Below are 24,850 nucleotides of genomic sequence, written 5' to 3' on the forward strand. Positions count from 1 at the left end.
TGCGTCCTAGCAAGTGGCTGAAAGTGTTCGCTAGTGACAGTAAAATTGCGAACACGACTTCAAATTCATTTACGGCTACAAATTCACATACTCTGTCCGCAATGAGCATCTATCGGCTCTCTTCGATCGTCACGTCTGCAGGGTTGATCCTGCGCTACGCACTATTCAAAGCTGAGGAATCAATTATAGGTTGAGCTGATCAGTGTAGTCGTGTTAGCTCGGCGCAGTTACATTCTACTCGACTAGCTGATGAAACTTCAAAGAGCTTAAACGTAAATAAGCAAGAGGTGGCCTGACCTTTCTGTTTAAAGCGTAGGAGGAGAATCGGTGCCGCAGTTTGGAGGCGACCTTTGACCTTGAAATGCAATGGAGGTTTCGAGACTAAAGTGAACCGCAGAATGAGTAAGTCAGGAAACGAGGGGTAAACTGCTCTTGTCTCGATAAACCGCTACCCATTGAGCCCTTGTATTCATAACCCAGCGTTATGGCCCACTAAATGTAGTACGACAAATCGTTAACTTAATTGCGGATGTGGTGTTATACACATAACTGTAACAAAAGACGTAAATACAATGTCATCACATTATTTATATCCTTATTTGAGGGATATAATGTTCTGTGGCTTTTACACGTAGTTCATAGATACATATATCAAATTATTCAAAATTTTGAATACGTTTGAGAGAGTACCTGTTCCACTTCTTTCTTACCTTATGAATTCTGCAACATCTAATTCTTTAATTACAATGAAGGTTACTTACTATCAAAGAGGATGTTTCCATAAAAACCTATAAATATTTCCTCAGTATACTTTGGTTTCCATAAAAAAAATTAAAAAAAATTATTTAAAATCAGCTATATTCAATAATAACTTAGTTTATACACACATATTGGATGGAACTAATTCTGTGATTATAAAACGAGGACACCAACAAAAACTGAAATTAATTTGGGCTTTAACATAGGAATGAACACTACAATTGTCATTTTTTCTTTAATTTTTAAAGTTGGTGGACTTCCCAATAGTGTACGTTTGCGATGCTGGAATGAGTCATAGCATGGCTTTATTGTACAGCTTTCAAACAGAGATAAGAGAGGGATTAAAGTGCTTCAGTGTGTGTTACCACTTCGTGATATAATAAACATAATATACTAAATCAACCAGTGTTTCGATTTTTATTTAAATACTTTATCTTACGACGCAACAGCCTAACAAAATGGATTATAGTGTCATTGATTCTGCTGCGGTAGCCCTTATCTGTATCTATAAACACGTACCTTAGTAAGCACGATGACTGGTAAAAGCGCTTATGATCTTTGGAGGCGTAGAAAAATCCTCGCGTTTACATTTACGCATATCGTATTAATTAAAGTTTTTTGAATTAAACTTCCATTTGTCAACATTTATATATTTGCATGCGCTACATTTTAGGCAGGTATCGCAGAAGATCAACATTCATATTGAAAACTTACGACAGATCACTTAACGAACATAATAATTGACTCAAGTCAGGACAATGCAAGCAACTGAAAACTACCTTTAATGGACCGTAGCGCAGGTCAGTTATAAAACTTTTGCTACATGAGATGACCCCCATAACAGACTATGGATCGTAGGACAATGAAACTATACGTAAACATTTGTAAGAACAACCGGAAGAGAAATAACAAATGAAACATTGAAAGAAACACGTTTTAATTTCTAAATGAGAAGGTAATACTTGTTTATGATGAACCTTGTTTACATTCCAGTTTATAAATATTGCTAAAATGAGACCGCCATCTGCATCCATGACAGCCAGGAACCGCATTAGAGCATGTTCTGTTGCTCTTGAAACAACCATGGACTATGTAATGTTCAGCTGTCGCGACACAGTTCGAAATAGCACATTCACTCCAGCATTCTCAGCCACGGCGACAGTAACTTCTTCAACCATTGTGGCGCAAATGGCCGTCAGCCTCTCCCATGGGCAATTCCCAACTCATCAGTTAATTAGAATTTCCAAATCATATTCTTCAACTCCGGTGCGGAAGCAGGACCTCTCCGTGTTCCTCTAATCCGACGGTACTCACGAAGAGTAGCAGCTTTATTGCTGTTGTTTTAATAAAACAGCTTTACGAGTAAAGTCGGGCTCATCTTCTCCTTCTGTGTAGATTATAAACACAACTTCATTCGTAGCAATAGTAATAAATATAATAATTATTATTTTATAATAATTATATATTAAAGTGAATCATACGTAATTTGGAAAGTGTATCAAATCTTGAAAACCTTATAGCAAATATGTACTTTTGAAAGTGACACTAAGACAAATTAAAATTCGATCTGTGATACTTTGCCTATGTTCTAGAGGCTCTATTTGTCCCAAAGAAGTTGGCTATGTCATGCCTTAGACAACCTGATTTCCTATGTAGCACGTGACTCCAACGTTAACACTACCAATCCTCAGAGGCGTTCTATCCAAAGTACGCTGTGAAGCTAGATCTGCTGTGTGTCATACGTCCTCCGTTAAGTATTGCGTCATCCTCTATAAGTAAAAATAATAATTATCAATAGACAACTTAGTCCGCAAACCATGTGTGGAAACAGATATGCGGTGTCTGCTCGTGGTGAAACGACCAGAGTCCAGGACATAGAAGGGAGTGAACTATTACGGAGGCACAGTACATGTTCTGCGTTTGACAACCCGTCAATAGACCAGCGATGACATTAGCCCACTCTGGATGACGCTATCTTGAAGCAGAGATCGCTCAACGAGAGACGTGGCAGGTAGCATCATGAAGCGATTCCAAAGTCTATCCCGTCACATGTTAGGCTGCTATGTTTCCTGGACAACATGGTTGTGGAGAGAAGCAGCGATTAGTATGATTAATCAACAATTCAAAAACAGTCTTAATCGCATTAATTGTTATTATTATACCGCTAACCGGTTTCAACCCGACGTAGGGGTCATCTTCTGGGCGTTTACACCATTGGCGTGTTTTTGAATTATTGCTACGTTTTCTGTTATGCTTGCCGCGGAGAATAATAAAGTATTTATTTTCTTTATTATGAAATCTACTTCACTCAGCTGTATTAATATTATCGATCACTTCCAATCTCGAGGTGCTATATACTTCATCATCTGGAACTTATGATATTAACACAAAGTAAGTGTAGCGGGCCATCAATATATACACCAGTAACCTGCACCCCCGACTCGTTAAAGAAAGCATCGACGATAAGTTTAGAAGATGATTGATTATAATGTTTCAAAGTTGTGACAAAACAACAAGTCTTTACATTATGAATCACTGGATGAATCTACATAATTTTGTGCCGTCTGTTATGCTGCCTCAAGACAATTTCTAACTTCGATATTTAATCTACATTTACATCTAAATGGATACTCTGCAAGTCACACTTAAGTGATTTTAATAAAGTGAATTTACTGTGTTGAATATTTAGCACAAGGAAATACATCCCAATAAGTAGATTATGATAGCACTTCATATTTTCAAATTCGGTCAAAAACTGTACGTTTAACATTATTGATGTGTGACCCACCTGAACAGCCGCCCGCGCTGCGGTGCCCCCGCCGTGATTCATAGAGGCCGGCCTCCGAATTGAATTCGTCTGACGGGTTAGTGTTTAGGGCCTGTCCCCTGGGCACCTTCGATGTGGCTTTTACGTGGTTTTTCAGGGCCGACTTCGTGAATACTGGTCTGCTAACCACGTCCCACCACTATTTGGAGATTCGCAAACGTTTCTAAAATGTTATTGCCCCTTCACATGGACAATCCTGGAAGGAAACACCTGCATCTACAATTTTCCATCCTGGGAGGGGAGTGAGGAAGAGCAGTTGGTAGCCGTGTGTCAATAAGAACACCAAATTCAGATTAACATATCAATCTTGTGACGATCTGGAATAAAGCTCAAAGAAAAAGAAGAATAATTTCGCTGTCGTAACATACCACATTCATCCAACGAGGGAACGGGGAAGTAGAGTTTAACTTGAAAACCAAACCACGTATCGTTTACTGCGAATTTCTGCGTCATTGAGGGTTTTAGGTTAGAATAAAAGAAGAATGAAAGTTTCTGTGTTTCGATCAGTATTCGTTACTGGGACCTCTTGGTTTCATAGTACCAGCTTTAATACTACACTACAAGGCCTAACAATAAATGTATGAAAAACTGAAAATCATATTTTTATTGACCCTATTAGTTGTTAAATAGGCCACCAGGAACTAGATTTGGATGACTGGCTGACAGTTTTCACTGTTTTGCGATATACACTCAAGAGCCACAGAAATTGGTACACAAGCCTAATAGTCTGTAGCGCCCCCGCGAGGACGCACAAGTGACGCAGAGCTAAGTGGCTTGGACTCGACTAATGTCTGAAGTACTGTTGGAGGGCTGTCCCTAAATCCGTATGAGTACGAGTGGGTGGAGATATCTTCCGAACGTCATTGCAAGGTGTCCCAGATACACTCAATGCTGTTAATGTTCGGGAGTTTGGTGGCCACCGAAAGTGTTTTAACTCAGGAGAGTGTTTCTGGAGCCGCTCTGTAGCAATTCTGCACGTGTGGGGTGTCGCATTGTCCTGTTAGAATTGCCCAAGTCCGTCGGACATGAATGGATGCAGGCGTTAAGACAGGATGCTTACGTACATGTCACCTGTTAGAGTCGTATCTAGACGTATCGAGGTTCGCATATCACGCCAACTACACACGCCACACTCCCTTAGAGAGCTTCCACCAACTTGAACAGTCCAACGCTGTCATGCACGGTCCATGAATTCATAAGGTATCCTCCATAACCGTACTTGTCCATCCGCTCGACAGAATTTGAAACGAGACTCGTCCGATCAGCAAACATGTTTCCAGTCATCATCATGTCGGTGTTAAGAGGCCTAGCTCAGGCGTAAACCTTTGTGTTGTGCAGTCATTAATAATTAACACAGAGTAAAGCAAATACGTGTTAGAAAGTGACTGTCTGCTGTGGTTTCATAGTATGACTTTCCTTGTGATATTGTTGTATCCTACCTCTGAAAATTCTGTATCTCACGCACGGATTTCTCTGATCACATTTCAAAATAGAAGCACCAACACTTGAACAGTGGACCTGCGAATCCTAACGTTCATCCCGTTGCTCCACTTTATACACAAAAAGTCAGTGTTTGGTGTGCAATCAGGGCACAATCCCTTACTGGCCCATTTTTGTCGAGGAACCAGTCACAGAAGATAAATACAGAAAAGCACTGGAACACGAATTGTACCGGCTGCGCGACGCTGCCGAATCCTCCAGAACTACTGATTCATGCTGGATGGAGCACATCCGCACCGTACTGCAGACGTCTTCCATTTCCTTAAGGCGACATTCAGACACTGGATCGTCGCCCTGGACACCTCAGCACTCATTGGAAATAGTTTGGTATAGCAGCCTTACAGTCACGATCTCAACCTGTGTTATTATTTCTTATGGAGTCATCTAATGGACAGAGCTTTCCAGTATGATCCTGCACACTCCAGGATCTTCATATCGCAATTTCCCGAGAGATTCATGCAACCGAAAATGATGCTTTTCGGAAACTTATTACAGAATCCATTTCAAGGCTGTACACATTCATTCCTACAGAAGGAAACCACTTTGAAAATCTCCTGTATTAAATTTCAAAATGTGTACTACAGCTAAATACGATCACATGAATATGTTATCCCATATTTTGCTATAGCACACAGAAACTTTCTAACATCTATTCTGCACCACCGTTTGTAGTAATAAAGAAGGAAATTAAAATGAAAAATGAAAGTGAAAACGGTGGTATCTGTCAGTTAGGTATATGTTCCATAGATCATATTTGTCATGAACGTTGTGATATGGAACGTTTCATCCAAACTGTAGAAAGCATAAGAAAACCGGACAAAGCTGGTAGGACTCGTGTCGTGAGGGTTCTTTACAAAGCTTAATTGTGTATATAGATATTAATAATAATTTCTTGTGGCTCCATAGCCTGGTGCATTTCTTCTACTCGACGCCACTTCAGCTACTTGCGTGTCCTTAACCTGTGCCTGTTATCCAACCGCGCAAAGAGAACCTACACCTCAACATACAATCCGAAGCACGTGGTGTTTCCAGCTAGTCCTCACATCGTTGAGACGTGAAGGTTAGTATGAAGTGAAAACTGAAGAACTCATTGTCCGCCGAGACTCGACGGCGCGATATCTCCATTTCCACGCACGCGCTTCACGGCTAGACCACCAGGCCTGATATGAATACTGATACTTCAGCTACAGAAGTGAGTTTCCGTGTACAAAAATGTGTGACATATATGGCTGCATCTTTTCATTGTATTAATTTAGAAATTTAAATTTTCTATACCACTAAGGATCCTTAATTATTGATATAAATTTCAACTTGACACTCCTTCCCGTTTCTGAGGAAAGTAGGTCTTAACAGGCGGACAGTCAGACGGACAGAGGTGCAAAGATATTTTTCTACTTAAAATAGTTACAAATTATCAATTTTCGCATTTTTTGGCTTTACTTGTACTTTGAAACCTAGCTTGTTTTGGAGTCTATGTCAACGGGAAGTATCTTACAGCTATTGTGAGTGAGTTTGCGAGCATCAAAATATGTGACTTTAGCGGCCACATATTTTGATTGCAAATACTTACGAGCCTAAGTTGTTTACACCGCCAAGAGACTGTAGACGATAGTATCTGACTTAAATTAGAAGTTAATATCTGATCCCGTTCCTGAGAAAAATCGGTTCCAACAGAAAGACAACAAAGGACGAAAAACGTTTTTATGTGATGTAATTTCAAATTAGCAATTTTCGGGTTGTTTTATGCACTTCTACTATGAAACTTTGCTTCTCGTCAAATTTCGTTATTATAGGTCAACGGGAAGTCTCCTATATGTTCTGTTGAGTATCAAAACATGTGACATATATGGATCTATCTCTTGATCGCTTGATTTAGAAGCTTACATTTTTTACAGTGCGAAGTGACCGCAGACCTTAGTGCCTAACATAAATTACTACTTGTTATCCACCCTCGTTCCTGTGAAATATGGATCATAGCATATATACAGACAGACGGACGGACAGCCAAAGTTATTAATAAATTAGCGATCAGTGATTTAAACAGTCTTTACAGTTTCCATCATTTGATATGCACTGCAGCCCTTTGCAAGCCGTCGCTTGTTTTAATCGTATTCAATGATGCTAAATGTTATTATTTTTACTTAAAGAAAAGTATTATTTTCTCAGTAACTTCCAAATTGTGAGCTAGGCCCTTAATTTTTATATATTAATTGGTGAATTTATTCACGGCACTTTTGTTGCCTATGTCAGTGGTCACTTTTTGAACGTATATTAATAATCAAACTAATTAACTTAAATAGATTGAACGATAGATTGCTGGTGTAGCCATAAACCACACAAAAAATGGAAACAGTGAATATGGGCGGGAGTATGAAGGAGTACAGTGGCGTATTTTTTCAATTTACAAAATAATGACAAGGCTCATAAATTCCTTTGTAACTACAACTAACTGAAAAATTTCACACATAAATGACAAACAAATCAGAAAAAGAATGGTGTTCCATTGGCAAAGCATACATTGGGGGTGAAAGCTACACGAATTTTCCGCTGAATTAATCCATTGCACAACACAATATGACTTTCTTTACATGCATCCTCAGTGACGCCCAACTCTATTCAAATGTTACCAACTATGACGAAAATACCACAAACTATGGTTCACCTGAGAACGGGGAGCTATGGATATCATTTAACAACCTACGCCAGTGTAGCAATACTTTCCCTTTCTCCTTGATTCTGGCGCCAGCAGAAACGGCCCGCTGTGAAAGAGGAGATCTGCGGTGCGGCTGCTGTAATGTTCTGATTCGTCCACGAAAATTTACAAATTTCGCGGTCTCGCGTTCTGATTATTAGGAAGTGGGGAACTTCCCTATCAGAGTCCTGCAGAGATTGCAGTCTGAGGCAACTGTGGTTTCAGTGTGTGTGTTGCGTTTGTGTTGCGTTTGAGTGTTTGTGTGTGTGTGCATGCGTATTTCTGCCTATTTTTATCGTAGGCCTTAACGGCCGAAAATTATAATTGTGAGAATCTTTTTTTTGTGCCTATCTGCGACTCAGCATCTCCGCTATGTGGTGAGTAGCAACTTCTCATAATATTGTTACATTCCATCCTGAGTTTTCCATTGTTTGATTAAACGTACTATTACCACATGTTCTAGAGAAATTCACTTCTAATCAGATCATTAGATGAGTCCATAATTATATAATTTTCTATCATTTAAAGCATAAAAATGAACAGAGGTTTGAAAAAAAGTTAAAAGTTTAGGCTTGCTAAAAGTAAAATTTGGCCTGTATTCGTATTAAGTCAAAAGACGCAATCAGAAATGGAAATGAAATGCTAAAAGCAGTAGATAAATGTTTGTATCAGCAACGTAAAGTAACTGGTAAATCCAGAAATAAAGAAGGCAGAAAATGCAGAAGGGCTTTTATGAAAGAGAGAAAGACGTTATAATAAGTTTAAATGTTGCGAAGTGTTTCCTGAAAGTACTTGTCCTGAGAGCAGCGATGTGTGGATGCAAAAGGTAAACTATAAACAACGGAAAAATAGCAGAATATATATTTTTGAATTAAAATGTTGCGGAAGAATAATGAAGATTAAATGGTAGCTTGGATAACCAAGGAGTAGCTATTGAGGCGAATCGGGAAACAGAGCTTATGGCGCGATATGAATAAAGAATAGAACAGATTAATGAGACCCATTCTGAGCATTAGAGAGAAGGGAACTGATAACTGAGGGAAGTTTGAGAAGCAAAGACTGTTATCCGATACCAAGGCTTGAAAACTATAAGTGGGTTCAAACGAATGTGCGGTCAGTACTTACGCAGATATGAAGTAATTTACATAAAACAGAATAGCGCGGAGACCTGCTTCGAACCTATCTTCCGACTAAATATTACGGGAAAAATAACCTCAAAAATAACAATAAGAGGCTAGAAGTATAAAAAACATAAAACTATGGTAGTCCCGTAAAATAGACTTTTACTCTTTCTCATTGTAACATAATTTTTATCTTGAGATGTTAAGACTACGAAGAGAGGAAGGAAAGATACAGATTAAATGTCCGTAGACGTAGATGAAAGATGACCATGCTGTTTCCGGAGTTCCCCACGCAAACAAGTCAGAGAAGGTGATTTCCTCGTCAAAGCGAACCGTTTTCTGTCAGACAGCATCATTTATCACTCGTAAACAGCGGGAGAGGCCACGTCTTCGAGAGCAACAAGTACCCACCGTCGATCAACAAGTTTGGACTCCATCTGTCTTTGCGTCGCACACTTTTCCACTTACAAAACATAGTTGATACTTTCTTAGCAAGAGTAACACTTTCTCTCTGTGGATAAAATGTAAACTTCTCACCAATAAATGCTGTGGGTCCCTTAGTAATCTTAATTCGCCTCTCTTTCTGTCTTTGTCAACAAGAAAGTATTTTATACGCAGCAGCATGATATGGAAGCGCTCAAGGCTTACAGACGACCTGTCAAGTGAAATCTGATTGTGAGATGTTTGGGAGGTGTACGCAATAGTCAGTTATCTGTCTTTCAACACTGGTTCGATATACAGTTTTGATATGACAGAATGTTTATAACCCATTGTAGGTTCAGAATTATTAGAAGCTAAGTGCTCAAATTTCGACTTCGTGTTAGAATAATAGCTAAGGCACAGTCAGCAACCGCCGGCCGGAGTGGCCGAGCAGTTCTAGGCGCTACAGTCTGGAACCACGCGACCGCTACGGTCGCAGGTTCGAATTCTGCCTCGGGTATGGATGTGTGTGATGTCCTTAGATTAGCTAGGTTTAAGTAGTTCTAAGTTCTAGGGGACCGATGACCTTAGAAGTTAAGTCTCATAGTTCTCAGAGCCATTTGAACCATTTCTGAACAGTCAGCAATCTATTCAGTGCCTTGAATTCCTGCGACTGACGCAGTACTTATATATATATAAAAAAATGTTAAAATGTTTGTGAAATCTTATGGGACTTCACTGCTAAGGTCATCAGTCCCTAAGCTTACACACTGCTTACCCTAAACTATCCCAAGGACAAACACACACACACCCATGCCCAAGGGAGGACTCGAACCTCCTCCGGGATGAGCCGCACAGTTGTAGTTATCCAACACAGCATTTAGATGTCCATTATTATTTTCTAATGACCAGTGGCCCACCATTTAGGAACACATGACCTTGTACCCTACTGTCAATTGGCCTTCTCCTAGTTATTCCTGCTTCTGGTCTGCTAGTACCTGAGCCAGTAAGAATAATATTGTAACCCTCAACCCAAAATTTCCTTTATCTGAGCAGCGCATTTGAGTCGTAAATTATCTTTCCATTCTTGCCATTGTCCCTTGTTTAACAAATCACCTTAGTGTTCTCACAATTTGCATCTCCCCTAATTAGAATTCTCGTTTTGTCTGCTAGCTTCTCTCGTAACTAAGAATTTTGAGACATTTTTTATATGATCTGCCTTGAGAGTATTTTTGTATTGTGTGGAACTGGGGACCGAGAAACGACGGAGAGTCTTCATCCCCGCAGTAGCCCTCAGTGGTTCACAACCGCACAACAGGCTACAGCAGTCCATTCAACCCACCGAATCCAGGGTTGTAACCTCAATGTTCGCATGGTAGGGTAATAATGGTGTATGCGTATGTGGAGAAAGTGTGGTAGAGTAATTATGGTGTGTACGCGTACTGGAGATAGTGTTTGCGGAGCAATCGCCGACATAGTCTAGTGAATTAAAACACATTCAAATAATAATGGAAGACTAAAATATGTTACTAGTTTCCATTCTCAGATTTTATTTCCACGTTATAAGCAATTAAGCATTAATTGTCTTGCAGAACAGTGAAGTTATATTTGTCGTTTTTCTAAAGAAATTTGGCTTTATTAATCTTTTCAGCAAAGGCAGTCAATTTATTTGAAACGAAGTGCTTCATTCCACACTGTTGGCTAGTTTCAACTGTTTGCTGAATTTCAGGTGCGCGTTTTCATCATCTGGCTTATTTGGCATTATGCCATAAAATAAAGAACCAAGCACGAGATAATACGGTACCGGAACTCCAAGAAAATTGGCAACCTGAAAACCACACTGAAAAGCTTAATACCAGGTATGGGTCTACTTAAGTTTGAATCTGGACATACGAAGGTGCACTTTAAGCCGAATTATGCAGTTTAGTACGGTTTACGAAATTCCGATGCTCTTGGAGTATTCTCTGATGTCCTGTTTCTTTCATGAGATAATGTAAGATCTCTTATAATGCTATATACGTATGAGCATATGTATATGTTCTCTTGAAGATGACTAAACAGACAAATTTGGTCAGTAGTATTGAATAAAGTGTTTTGTTTCAAATGTGTTGACAGGTTTAGCAGAATTTTACAAACCTACCTTCCATGATACACAATGTTTTTCGATCACAAGACGTGTTTCAACATTTAGGATGGAAAATTGTACTGAAATGCAGGAGGATCTGCAGCGAATTGACGCATGGTGCAGGGAATGGCAATTGAATCTCAATGTAGACAAGTGTAATATGCTGCGAATGCATTTAGCTACAAAATAGCAGGTCAGCAACTGGAAGCAGTTAATTCCATAAATTATCTGGGAGTACGCTTTAGGAGTGATTTAAGATGGAATGATCATATATAGTTGATCGTCGGTAAAGCAGATGCCGGACTGAGATTCATTGGAACAATCATAAGGAAATGCAATCTGAAAACAAAGGAAGTAGGTTACAGTACGCTTGTTCGCCCACTGCTTGAATACTGCTCAGCAGTGTGGGATCCATACGAGATAGGGTTGATAGAAGAGATAGAGAAGATCCAACGGAGAGCAGCACTTCGTTACAGGATCATTTAGTAATCGCGAAAGCGTTACGGAGATAATAGATAAACTCCAGTGGAAGACTCTGCAGGAGAAATGCTCAGTAGCTTGGTACGGGCTCTTGTTAAAGTTTCGAGAACATACCTTCACCGAAGAGTCAAGCAGTATATTGCTCCCTCCTACGTATATTTCGCGAAGAGACCTTGAGGATAAAATCAGAGAGATTAGAGCCCACACAGAGGCATACCGACAATCCTTCTTTCCACGGACAATACGAGACTGGAATAGAAGGGAGAACCAATAGAGGTACTCAGGGTACCCTCCGCCACACACCGTCAGGTGGCTTGCGGAGTATGGATGTAGATGTAGTGCAGCTCAGGCGGAATAAGGGATACCAGCCCGCATTCGCCGAGGCATATGGAAAAACCACCTTAAAAACCATCCACAGACTGGCCGGCACTCCGGACGTCGACACTCATCCGCCGCCGTGCGGGATTAGCCGGGCGGTCTAGGGCGCTGCAGTCATGGACTGTGTGGTTGATCCCGGCGGACGTTCGAGTCCTCCCTCGGGCATGTGTGTGTGTGTGTGTGTGTGTGTGTGTGTGTGTGTGTGTGTGTGTGTGTGTGTTGTCCTTAGGATTTAGGTTAAGTAGTGTGTAAGCTTAGAGAGTGATGACCTTAGCAGTGAAGTCCCATAAGAATTGAAACACATTTGAATATTTCTTTGAACTAATCCGCCGGGCGGATTGGTGCCGGGGACCGGCACGGCTTCCCGCCCGGAAAGCAGTGCGTTAGACCGCACGGCCAACCAGGCGGGCCTCTTGAGAGCTACTTCATTTAATATTTCTTGAGCTTTATTTCGAAACCTATTAATTTCTTGCAAAAATTATGTATTGGAAATTTTATTTATTGTGGTTGGTTCCTCTCACAATGGTTATATGCTATGAGGTCCGCCCCCCGGTATCTGAGTGGTATACTCGCTTCGATGGTTCATATACTCAAATTGGAATGATACAGAGAAGATTAGGATTGCCCCTGCGCAAGGATGACACGCAAAATCGTGAAGCGTTCCACGTTTTACCGAACGTAATCAGAGAAGATCATCAGTATAGACTAGTTAAGCCTATGTGTATACATTACTTTGTTTTGCGGGAAGCACAGTGATGAAATAGGTGTATACCCTTTATTTAGTTTCTGTCTTTCTTTCCTTTTCTTTCCACAGGAAGACATATTTATGTTAATTATGTGTAAAATCAAGCAGAAGCAGCCTGCTTTACTTCATTTCCTTCTGAAGAAGAAAATTTTACTTATCAGCAATAATGAGTTTCCTTCTTTCCGTTTTTCCACGCACGGAGAACTGAATTTATAGATCCAGTTACATTTACATAAGAATTGTGACACCCTTCTCAATGGAATTTACATTTATTTTTATTCAAGCCATGTTGGAAAGAAAGGCAACAGAAGGGGAATACTTAGCTTTTCGTTCAGAAGAAGCGCGTTTCCACATAATCAAGATCATCAAGTTACATTCTCTCTTTAAAGGCGGAGAAGCCAGGCCGAGAAGCAAAAATTGGCGAGCGTAAAGGTCGGGTTGAAGGGGAAAGGGGACGAAGGAGACCCCCCCCCCCCACTCAAAAAAAAAGTAGGCAGCGTGACAGATTGTCAATCCTAAGGGCCTGGGTTCGATTCCAAGTTGGGTCGGAGATTTTCTCCCCACAGGGACTGGGTGTTGTGTTGTCCTAATCGTCATTTCATCCCCATCGGCACGCAAGTCGCCGAAGTGGCGTCAGATCGAATGACTTGCACCCGGCGAACGGTCTACCCCGGCCCTAGTCACACGACATTTTACATTACGCTATGAGGAAGGAATTTTAGAAAAAAAACGTAGTAATTTCAGGAAGAGGGTTTCAGACTGTTCATGGGGGTAAATTGTGTTATTAATTGTGAACGTCTTTTCGTGGCATTGAAGTTTGGGAGAGGTCACATTACCAATTTCAGGGACACATTAGCGGGGGACGAGATTTGGTACTTGAAGTTGGTTCCCACTTGGCGATGAATGGGCACCGCTGTCGCTTGTAGCAGAAATGTCGTCCAGGAAGGGACTGCCGCGGAGAACGGCGGACTTGGCGAAACCTGGGAGGCCGCCGGCGGCGCTGAAATATTCACGCTCTTACAGACCGAGAACAACGGAATGCGGCCGCGTCGCGTCATCAAATATTGAGAGAGTAATTTTTCATAAGCCTCTTTCCCGACCTGCGGCTCGTCGAAATGCCAGCAGCCGCCGGCGCCGCAGGGGCGCGCTGGCCCAGTCACCGATCTGATTCCGAGACACCGCCCGCCCGCCACTGCAGTAATGAGAGCAACCGAGGCTCGTGTCTGTTTAAACAACTTGAGGAGCCCGAAGAGCAGCGAAATCAAACACTGTAAACTGCTCTGAGACAGTGGATTTTCGACAGTGCTTTTCCGATAGCTGTCTTCGTAGGTTGGTCTCTTTCCTCCAATTCTTGCAATTCTCTCTCTCTCTCTCTCTCTCTCTCTCTCTCTCTCTCTCTCTCTCTCCTTCCTTCTCCTTCTTTCTCTCCTCTCCGTCTCTGTTTCTCACTCTCTCTCTCTCTCTCTCTCTCTCTCTCTCTCTCTGTCTCTCCCTCTCCCTGTCTTCGCTCTGTCTCTCTCACGGACGCACACACAGACACATCCACAAACACACACACACACACACACACACACACACAAACACACACACACACATAATCTTCAACTTTCCAGTAACAACGGTTTTATTGTACATATATTTATTTATTTATTTATTCATCCAAATTTATCTGATTCGTTCTATCAGGCCCTTTCTTAAATGGACAAGGATTTCACACATACAGTAACTTTATTACATCACAGTTACCTACAAATAAAAACTGACTGTCTGAAGTAACAGTGGCAGTAAATTGTAGTGCCTATAAACTAAAATAGTAATAATGTTACTGCTACTGCCACTAATAATGATAATAGTAATAATATTAATGAAAATAATAACAGCAATAGCGCCAGGTATAAAAAGAAGTTATATACACTCCTGGAAATTGAAATAAGAACACCGTGAATTCATTGTCCCAGGAAGGGGAAACTTTATTGACACATTCCTGGGGTCAGATACATCACATGATCACACTGACAGAACCACAGGCACATAGACACAGGCAACAGAGCATGCACAATGTCGGCACTAGTACAGTGCATATCCACCTTTCGCAGCAATGCAGGTTGCTATTCTCCCATGGAGACGATTGTAGAGATGCTGGATGTAGTCCTGTGGAACGGCTTGCCATGCCATTTCCACCTGGCGCCTCAGTTGGACAAGCGTTCGTGCTGGACGTGCAGACCGCGTGAGACGACGCTTCATCCACTCCCAAACATGCTCAATGGGGGACAGATCCGGAGATCTTGCTGGCCAGGGTAGTTGACTTACACCTTCTAGAGCACGTTGGGTGGCGCAGGATACATGCGGACGTGCAATGTCCTGTTGGAACAGCAGGTTCCATTGCCGGTCTAGGAATGGTAGAACGATGGGTTCGATGACGGTTTGGATGTACCGTGCACTATTCAGTGTCCCCTCGACGATCACCAGAGGTGTACGGCCAGTGTAGGAGATAGCTCCCCACACCATGATGCCGGATGTTGGCCCTGTGTGCCTCGGTCATATGCAGTCCTGATTGTGGCGCTCACCTGCACGGCGCCAAACACGCATACGACCATCATTGGCATCAATGCAGAAGCGACTCTCATCGCTGAAGACGACACGTCTCCATTCGTCCCTCCATTCACGCCTGTCGCGACACCACTGGAGGCGGGCTGCACGATGTTGGGGCGTGAGCGGAAGACGGCCTAACGGTGTGCGGGACCGTAGCCCAGCTTCATGGAGACGATTGCGAATGGTCCTCGCCGGTAGCCCAGGAGCAACAGTGTCCCTAATTTGCTGGGAAGTGGCGATGCGATCCCCTACGGCACTGTGTAGGATCGTACGGTCTTGGCGTGCATCCGTGCGTCGCTGCGGTCCGGTCCCAGGTCGACGGGCACGTGCACCTTCCGCCGACCACTGGCGACAACATCGATGTACTGTGGAGACCTCACGCACCACGTGATGAGCAATTCGGCGGTACGTCCACCCGGCCTCCAGCATGCCCACTATACGCCCTCGCTCAAAGTCCGTCAACTGCACATACGGTTCACGTCCACGCTGTCGCGGCATGCTACCAGTCTTAAAGACTGCGATGGAGCTCCGTATGCCACGGCAAACTGGCTGACACTGACGGCAGCGGTGCACAAATGCTGCGCAGCTAGCGCCATTCGACGGCCAACACCGCGGTTCCTGGTGTGTCCGCTGTGCCGTGCGTGTGATCATTGCTTGTACAGCCCTCTCGCAGTGTCCGGAGCAAGTGTGGTGGGTCTGACACACCGATGTCAATGTGTTCTTTTTTCTATTTCCAGGAGTGTATATACAAACCAGATGTTTTCTGATACAGAAAGTTCTGGGGAAGAAAATTTAAGGAGACTGCACCAGCCAAGAACCCTGGGAAATGAGGGAGACCTGATGGGAAAAATGGTGTACAAGGGCAGCGAGGGCGTATAGTGGTAATCACTATTGTTGCTGTAATAGAGATGTCATTAACTGTCCTCTGAAGCTCGAGATGTTATTTAGTTTTGTAATAACTATAATGTAGGAAGTATTCCAGAGACTGGCTCCTGCTCATGAGAAGGACTTCGAGCAAGTGACTGGAATCTCTGTGCTCGTATGCATGCAGCCAGGATAACTGTGCATGTGATTGTGGAATATGATCAAAGAATCGGGCAGTACAGATATTACGAACACAGGGATTCACAAACAGCTCCTGTCACCGTGAGCTTCCATAAGAAATACATTGCAGATAACATCGATGTAATCTGTGACTGGAAGTGTAAGTGTTTGTACAAGTTTCTGTTTCAGGTCAAGAGTAAACGATGGACGTTTACAGATGAAATTCTTGCTTATATTAGATTTCATAAAACTGCGCAAGTGTGCTTTTTTATCCAGTAAATGTTAGTCTGTTTGCCTTCACCGGCTGACTTCTATATTAGTGCCCCAGTACCGATGCCCAGTACTGCCAGAGATTTTTTCTCGATGGGATGAATGGAATGGGGTGCATTGAGCCTTGTGAGGTCAGTTGAGAAGCCACTTGCGTGAGAAGTAGTGTTTGCATGCCGGGAGAGCGGTGTGCTGGTACCACACCGTCTACAACGCATCCAATGGCGCCAACTCTGTAGGGATCAGCATGGGTTTCGAAAAAGACGATCGTGTGAAACCCAGCTCGCGCTATTCCTCCCCAAGACTCAGAGGGCCATAGACACGGGTTCCCAGGTAGATGCAATGTTTCTTGATTTCCACAATTCATTCGATACAGTTCCCCAGAGTCGTTTAATGAACAAAGCAAGAGCTTATGGACTATCAGACCAGTTGTGTGATTGGATTGAAGAGTCTCTAGATAACATAACGCAGCATGCCATTCCCAATGGAGTGAAGTCTTCCGAAATAAGAGTGATTTCAGGTGTGCCGCAGGGGAGTGTCGTAGGACCGTGGCTATTCACAATATACATAAATGACCTTGTGGATAACATCGGAAGTCACTGAGGCTTTTTGCGGATGATGCTGTAGTATATAGAGAGGTTTTAACAGTGGAAAATGCAGGAGGATCTGCAAAGAATTGACGCATGGTGCAGGGAATGGAAATTGAATCTCAATGTAGACAAGCGTAATGTGCTACGAATACGTAGAAAGAAAAATTCTTTATCATTTAGCTACAATATAGCAGGTCATCAACTGGAGGCAGTTAATTCAATAAATTATCTGGGAGTAGGCATTAGGAGTGATTTAAAATGGAATGACCATATAAAATTAATCTTCGGTAAAGTAGATGCCAAACTTAGATTCATTGGAAGAATCCTAAGGATATACAGTCCGAAAACAAAGGAGGTAGGTTACAGTACACTTGTTCGCCCACTCCTTGAATACTGCTCACCGGTGTGGGATCCGTACCAGATAGGGTTGAGAAAAGAGATATAGAAGATCCAATGGAGTCCGCAGCTCATGGTCGTGCGGTAGCGTTCTCGCTTCCCGCGCCCGGGTTCCCGGGTTCGACTCCCGGCGGGATCAGGGATTTTCTCTGCCTCGTGATGACTGGGTGTTGTGTGATGTCCTTAGGTTAGTTAGGTTTTAGTAGTTCTAAGTTCTAGGGGACTGATGATCATAGATGTTAAGTCCCATAGTGCTCAGAGCCATTTGAACCATTCTTGATCCAATGGAGAGCAGCGCGCTTCGTTGCACGATCATTTAGTAATCTCGTTATGGAGATGATAGATAAACTCCAGTGGAAGACTTTGCAAGACAGACGCTCAGTAACTCGGTATTGGCTTTTGTTGAAGTTTCGAGAACATACCTTCACCATGGAGTCAAGCAGTATATTGCTCCTTCCTACGTATATCTCTCGAAGAGACCATGAGAATAGAACCCACACAGAGGCATACCGACAATATTTCTTTCCACGAACAATACGAGCCTTGAACAGAAGGGGAAACTGATAGACGTACTCTAGGTACCCTTCCCCGCACACCGTCAGGAGGCTTGCGGAGTATGGATGTAGATGTAGTAGCATAGGATGACACGGTAGTCGATTGGTTCAGATTGGTCTATCGGTGAAGGAGCATGGAGATTTGCTTTTCTCTACATTTGCACGTTTGCATTCTTTTCCATGATAATTATACTTTATTTTTGTGTGTTAGGATTAGTATTACTCATTCGATGACTGCATGCATACTGCTCTACGAGGGTGGTCGTAATGTTTTAATTACCACCTCGAAAACAGGTAGTTACGTAATTTTCTTTTTTGTTGGCAGTTATGTACTTTCAGTTCTACCAAACACTGAAATCCTCACGCGCCGCGCGGGGTATCCGCTGCGGTCTAGGGAGTCTGGTCACGGTCCGCGCCGCTGTCCCCGTCGGAGGTTAGAGTTCTCCCTCGGGTATTGGTGCGTGTGTCGTCTTTAGCGTAAGTTAGTTTACCGGTAAGTTAGATTAAGTAGTGTGTAAGCCCAGGGACCGATGACGTCAGTATTTTGGTCCCAAAAGACCTTACCACAAATTTCCAATTCCAATTTCCTCAGTCCACAGTACTCTGGTATGTAGATGGTCCCAATTAAAATTGTGAACCTCATCTCCACTTAATCAACTGGAGACGGGTAACTGGACTTAAGCAAAAAAAAGTGACTTAACTTAATTTTCGCTGAGGTCATAACGGAACCATGACTAACTTTGACACGTAGTTTTTCTAAGGCATATTTTCCAGTTCTTAGACGGGTGTCCTTCTCGTGTCGCAGAAAGAGAGCCATAGGCGTTTGTTATGTTGACTAATGTCGTGTTCATAAACTTTATCATTATTTAAGTCAATGCTGCTACTAATTGTAATACCTACAGTTGCGACTACAGCTATATATACCGCTCTGCTAAATAACAAATACTCATATGAGTAGAACCCACTACTAGCATCACCATCTCCATAATACAGTACATTGTGAAAGTCACTGTATACTGCATTATAAAGTACGGATGTAGATTACCTTGAAAACCCGAAACAAAGTTGACAGTGCACAATTTCTCAGAACGTTTTTATATATGTAAATAGAAAAGTGAATTATTGGACCTTAAGTTTTTTGAGGAAACAGAGAATGGTGAACGCTCTTGTTTAATGACCCACAACTTCATTGACAAGATAAACGAAGACTAACAACTCATTGCTTCAACAACATGGAGCTACTGCGTACACGGCTAGTAACGCAACGCATCTTGGACGCCTGGCCTCACTCTGCCTGGCTTTTTTTTTTTTTTTTTTTTTTTTTACAGGAGCAGTGGAATGAGTGGTTTATCTCAGTCCCCCACGCAGTCTTTGTGACATAAAAACTGAAACAACTTTATGTATGAGAAGAATATTACACTCATATCTGCAGAAAATATTTTTACGAAAATCATGCAGATTCAGACCTGTATAGCAACCCTTGGACTACATTTCCAACACATATTGTAACTGCACAGCATTTTTCCCCAACACCCTGTAGGACTACTTCTATATCTTACGCAATTAGTAATAATAATAATAATAATAATAATAATAATAATAATCTACAGTTGACGGCTGTTATCATTCACAATTATGAACACATTTAATGTGTTACTGGATGAGGGTGCGGCTGTGAACTTGTTTTTCGAAAGACAGGTGATGTGGCACTATTCCATGGGTTGCCGTGCCGTTTCTGGTTCGAAGTGATGAACCCATTTCTCACCACTTGTGACGATGCTCGATAAAAAATTGCCACGATCAGCCTCGTAACGCACAAGCAATTCCGCACAGACAGTCCTTCGTTTCTCTTTACGGTGTTCTATTAGACGGTGAGTACACAGAGGGCACACACCTTTGTATGCCCCAAATGGTGACGAGTGTGTTAGCACTGCTAAGAGGGACGTGCAGTTGAGCAGACAGGTGTTTGATTGCGATACATTGTTCATCTCGAATGGTGACTGCAAGTTCCAAAATTGTGGGAGACGCAGCTATTTGGGGCCAGCTGGCCCGCGGGTAGGGCGACATTGTTGTGATGGTGAAGGACGTCTCGTTCAACGAATCACAGCGCTTTTGTTCACTGTTAGATCCCCGTAGACAGTCTGCAATCTCCTCTGGAGATCTACGATGCTCTGGTTTTCCGCAATAAGAAACTCAATGACAGCGCTCTAAAAAAAAAAAAAAATGGTTCAAATGGCTCTGAGCACTAAGGGACTTAACATCTATGGTCATCAGTCCCCTAGAACTTATAACTACTTAAACCTAACTAACATAAGGACATCACACAACACCCAGCCATCACGAGGTAGAGAAAATCCCTGACCCCGCCAGGAATAGAACTGGGGAACCCCGGCGTGGGAAGCGAGAACGCTACCGCACCTTTGTGAAGGCCATGTATAGCACCTACTGAAGCTTCATGAGATTATAGGTGCTAAAGCGGGAATATTTCATGTTGTACCACAACAAATTCCAAATTTTTTTAAGCTCAAATAGCCGAGGAAAAATGTGTTGCATTACTAACTGAATGCCCCTCATATATGAGTGGGAGGGGACTGGAAAGTCCTTCTAGCTACTATACGAGGGGCGAATAGAGAAATAAATTTACATAAGTCTATTTGAGCAAGGACTGGTTATTCCAGTGCTGCCTATGATCAAGCATCTCGCAAACACTGAAGCGGCTCTCGCTATTCGCGTGCTGTTGTCGTGAGCATATGTCGGAAATGGGGAGAGAACATGTAGATGGAAAGGTGTTCGATGTCCACCACTCGCAACATAATGGTCAGTCTTGTCTGCTCTGTAAAGCAGGACATTCGAGGACTGCGGCAGATCTGACCATAGATACAATATACGGCAGGCGCAAATATTTGGCAGCGCACCATTCAGGGTACATTGTCGAATATGGGTCTTCACAACAAACAACCTTGCCATATTCTGCACGACCCCAAGGACTGGGCAGGCTGCTGTAGCCGAGCGGTTCTAGGCGCTTCAGTTCGGAACCGCGCGACTGCTGCGGTCGCAGGTTCGAATCCCGCCTAGGATGTGGATGTGAGTGATGTCCTTCGGTTAGTTAGGTTTAAGTAGTTCTAAGTTCTAGGAGACTAAATGACCTAAGATGTTAATTCCCATAGTGCTCAGAGCCATTTCAACCATTTTTTTAAATCCAAGGACTGGGTTAATCGAGACTGCACCAAATCGATCAAAAGGAACTTGCCGTGTGGTCGGATTAATCATTTTTCTTTTGTATACCAGATAGATGGTCTCCTCCAGATAAGCCATCATCCAGGCGACAGGCTACTCGATAAGTCCACCACGTCGTAGATGTAAGTCAGTTGGAGGGGGGGGGGGGGGGGTCTGTATCTAACTATGGAGGATGTTGTTCAGGGCTTCCGTGGAATCTACAGTAGTAATCGAAGGCACCATGACAGTTGTGGACTACATGAACATTATTGCGCAACAGCATCATCCCTTCGTGCTTGATATATTCGCCGATGGTCATGGCATCTTCCAGTAGGATAACCATCCCAGTTGGAAGGCTATAATAAGGTCACAGTCGTTGGAGGATCATGGAGGAACGTGGTAGTGTACCAACGTTGATGAGTAGGCCACCAAACTCGGTCTGAAGTTAACCCGATGCAATACATGTTGGACGATGTGGGATGTTAGGTCCACCCCATTAACAGGCTTCCCGTAGTTTATGGGAATTCCCTAACCTGTGCCTAGATATCTAACATCTCATGTCATATATACGAAAATGTGCCACTGACTTGTCGGCTCCATGCCCTGCACGATCACTGGTGTATTGCATTTCAAAAGTGGACCAACAAGTTGTTAAGAATACTGTCCATATATAAACCAGTACAATGTTCAATGATACCGAGGAGAAATTACACCAGAGTCTCTCAATGGCGGCTTGTATCTGGTACGTCCGCCCACCTAGCTGAGTTGCTATCGCGTCTGTCATGCAGTGGGCTTTCATTCGATTCCCAGCCTGGTCGGAGATTCTCTCCGCTCGGGGACTGGGTGTTGTGTTGCCCTCATCGTCGTTTCATCGTCATTGAAACACAAGTCGCCCAATGTGGCGTCAACTGAAAAGACTTGGAACTTGACAGTCGAACTTCTTTAGGTGGGGACTCCCGGCCATCAATGACACATGACCATTTCATAAATTAGTAGGTGTATTCGGCAAGCTTCCTTACAGAATATGACGAAAGTGAAGTGAACTAGTGCAGATTTGAACCGCTTCCTCGCTCTTCGAATCCAAAAGAGAATGGTGCGTGTTAAGAAAAATTGTCAGCAGCCCTCTCAGTACGTCTAGCTTCAATATTACACCCTCATTCTCATCACACTGAATGTTGACAGTTTAATAATTTCTTTCCTTCAGCTTCTCCAACAGGAGCATCATGAAGCATTACTGTGACGCCATAGCACCGATTAAACAAACTCAGAATGTCCCAAAACCCACACTAGATCCTATTTTGGGGCTGAAACGTATCACCAAAGACACAAATTAAATTTAGTTCTAATGCCGCGGTTCCGAACAATGTGTATGCGAGGTTATCGTTTACTCTAAGGAATATATCAAACTGAAGATCCGCTACCAAATATTCCCTTTTGACACCTACTCTGCTCCACTGCTACCATGCAATGAGCCCGATGCCAAACTCCTTCTCGGCAGATAACGAAAAGTATATCAAAAAGGCTCAGATATATAGAGTTTTAGAAGTTATCTTCGTTTGAGAGCTACACATTCTTAGGATGTTAGAAATAAACTTTTTCTTTCATTTACTACGTTCACAACTAAACGTCTGAAGATTTTCGTCCTTAAATAGCTCTCACTTACTCTTAAATATTTTATGGCTGTGTTATATCACAGACATGACATGAGACATGATGTAGTCAAACGAATGACATCTTTTCGTTTATTAACGTGCCAAACTAAATTTACTTATCCTGTGGTCCAAGTAGTTTCTTTGCACCAAACACTTACCGACTCAAAAACATCGCGCATTTGGTAACAGTTTCCTCACGACATGACATCCCTTTGCACTAAGGCGTCGTCTGCGAGCAGTCTCAGAGTTCTCATTGCACTGACAGCCAGTTTGTTTATAACGTGACCTTATCCGTTATATTCAATATGACAATAATGGGCACTTGAAATGGAGAAATGTATAAATACCAACTTTAGTCACAACAACAGATACATTTCAATAAAAAAAGGAGATTTTGCATTGGCTTTTGAACGACAAATGGTGAACTTCCTTTTGTTATTAATACTAGTTTGCTTATCGTGGTGCACGCAACTCTGGTGGAATCCCCATTCAAGCTGTATTTCCAATTACGCATAATTCAGTTTGAGGTCTTGTAAATCAATCTTCAGGTGCTTTAGTCCGTACATTAGCTACATAAATTTTTGTACGGTTTAGTGGCTCTCGTGCTAACAAACGCGATGTTACGTGTAGTAGGAGCTAAAATATTGTGATGTATACTGAGTTTTTTTGTAGAAACATTCGTTACCGAAGTGACGTATCTCTAGGAACGTAGGCAATCATATAATATAACACAATCCGAAATGAAAGAACTTATGCTACGAAGGGTATATGATGTAAAAATTATACGCCGAAACAATATAGAAGTTTGCAGTCAATCATGTTTACATAACAATTCGTGCTACATCAAAAAATGTTACTTTGTGTGGCATATAATTCTTTCTTCTTTATTTTTATCTAAAAATGGATAAGAGAGTAACAAATGTGTATCAGGTGAGAATGCGGGTGCTGAATGTAGTTTTCTTATTCAACATACGTCGACGAGCCAAAACATTATGACCACCGGTTTAATAGACTGTTTGTCACTGTTTGGAACGAAATACGTCGCTGGTTATGCGTATCAGGGATCCGAAAGCTTGTTCTAAAGTTTAAGCAGGTACGTGGAATTAGTTTTATACGCACATGTCATGAAATTTGCGTAATTAACGGGCCGCTGATACGCATACGTGGTGGTGACACCCAATAGTGACCCAGATGGGCTCCATAGGATTTACAACAGGCGAATTTAGTGGCCGAGACATCAGCGTAGGTCCACTATCATGCTCCTCGAACCACCGTAGGGCGGTTCTGGCTCCGTGACACGGACAAATACACTGCTGAAAGTTTATATTGCCGACGGGGAAGACATTCAAGCACGAAAGGATTCACGTGGTTTGCAGCTGTCAGCGTGTCTTCGATTACTACCATAGGTCCGATGCAAACTCAGGAGTATGTCTCCCACAGTATAATACTGCTCCCACCAGTCTGTGTCGGTGGCACACTCCACGTTCGCCTT

General features: G+C 42.5%; 1 protein-coding gene and 1 non-coding gene across 2 annotated transcripts in view; one reads left to right on the forward strand and one right to left on the reverse strand.

The window, feature by feature from the left end:
- Positions 1-24,850, reverse strand: part of LOC126278655 (uncharacterized) — a 1,016,423-nt gene that overhangs the window by 644,880 nt on the left and 346,693 nt on the right. The gene's annotated exons all lie outside the window — the stretch shown is intronic.
- On the forward strand, positions 12,866-12,974 carry LOC126279739 (U6 spliceosomal RNA). The gene has a single exon (XR_007551203.1). It is a non-coding gene; the product is annotated as a U6 spliceosomal RNA (small nuclear RNA).

The sequence above is a fragment of the Schistocerca gregaria genome, chromosome 6, assembly GCF_023897955.1.
Source record: "Schistocerca gregaria isolate iqSchGreg1 chromosome 6, iqSchGreg1.2, whole genome shotgun sequence".
Taxonomy (NCBI): Eukaryota; Metazoa; Arthropoda; class Insecta; order Orthoptera; family Acrididae; genus Schistocerca; species Schistocerca gregaria.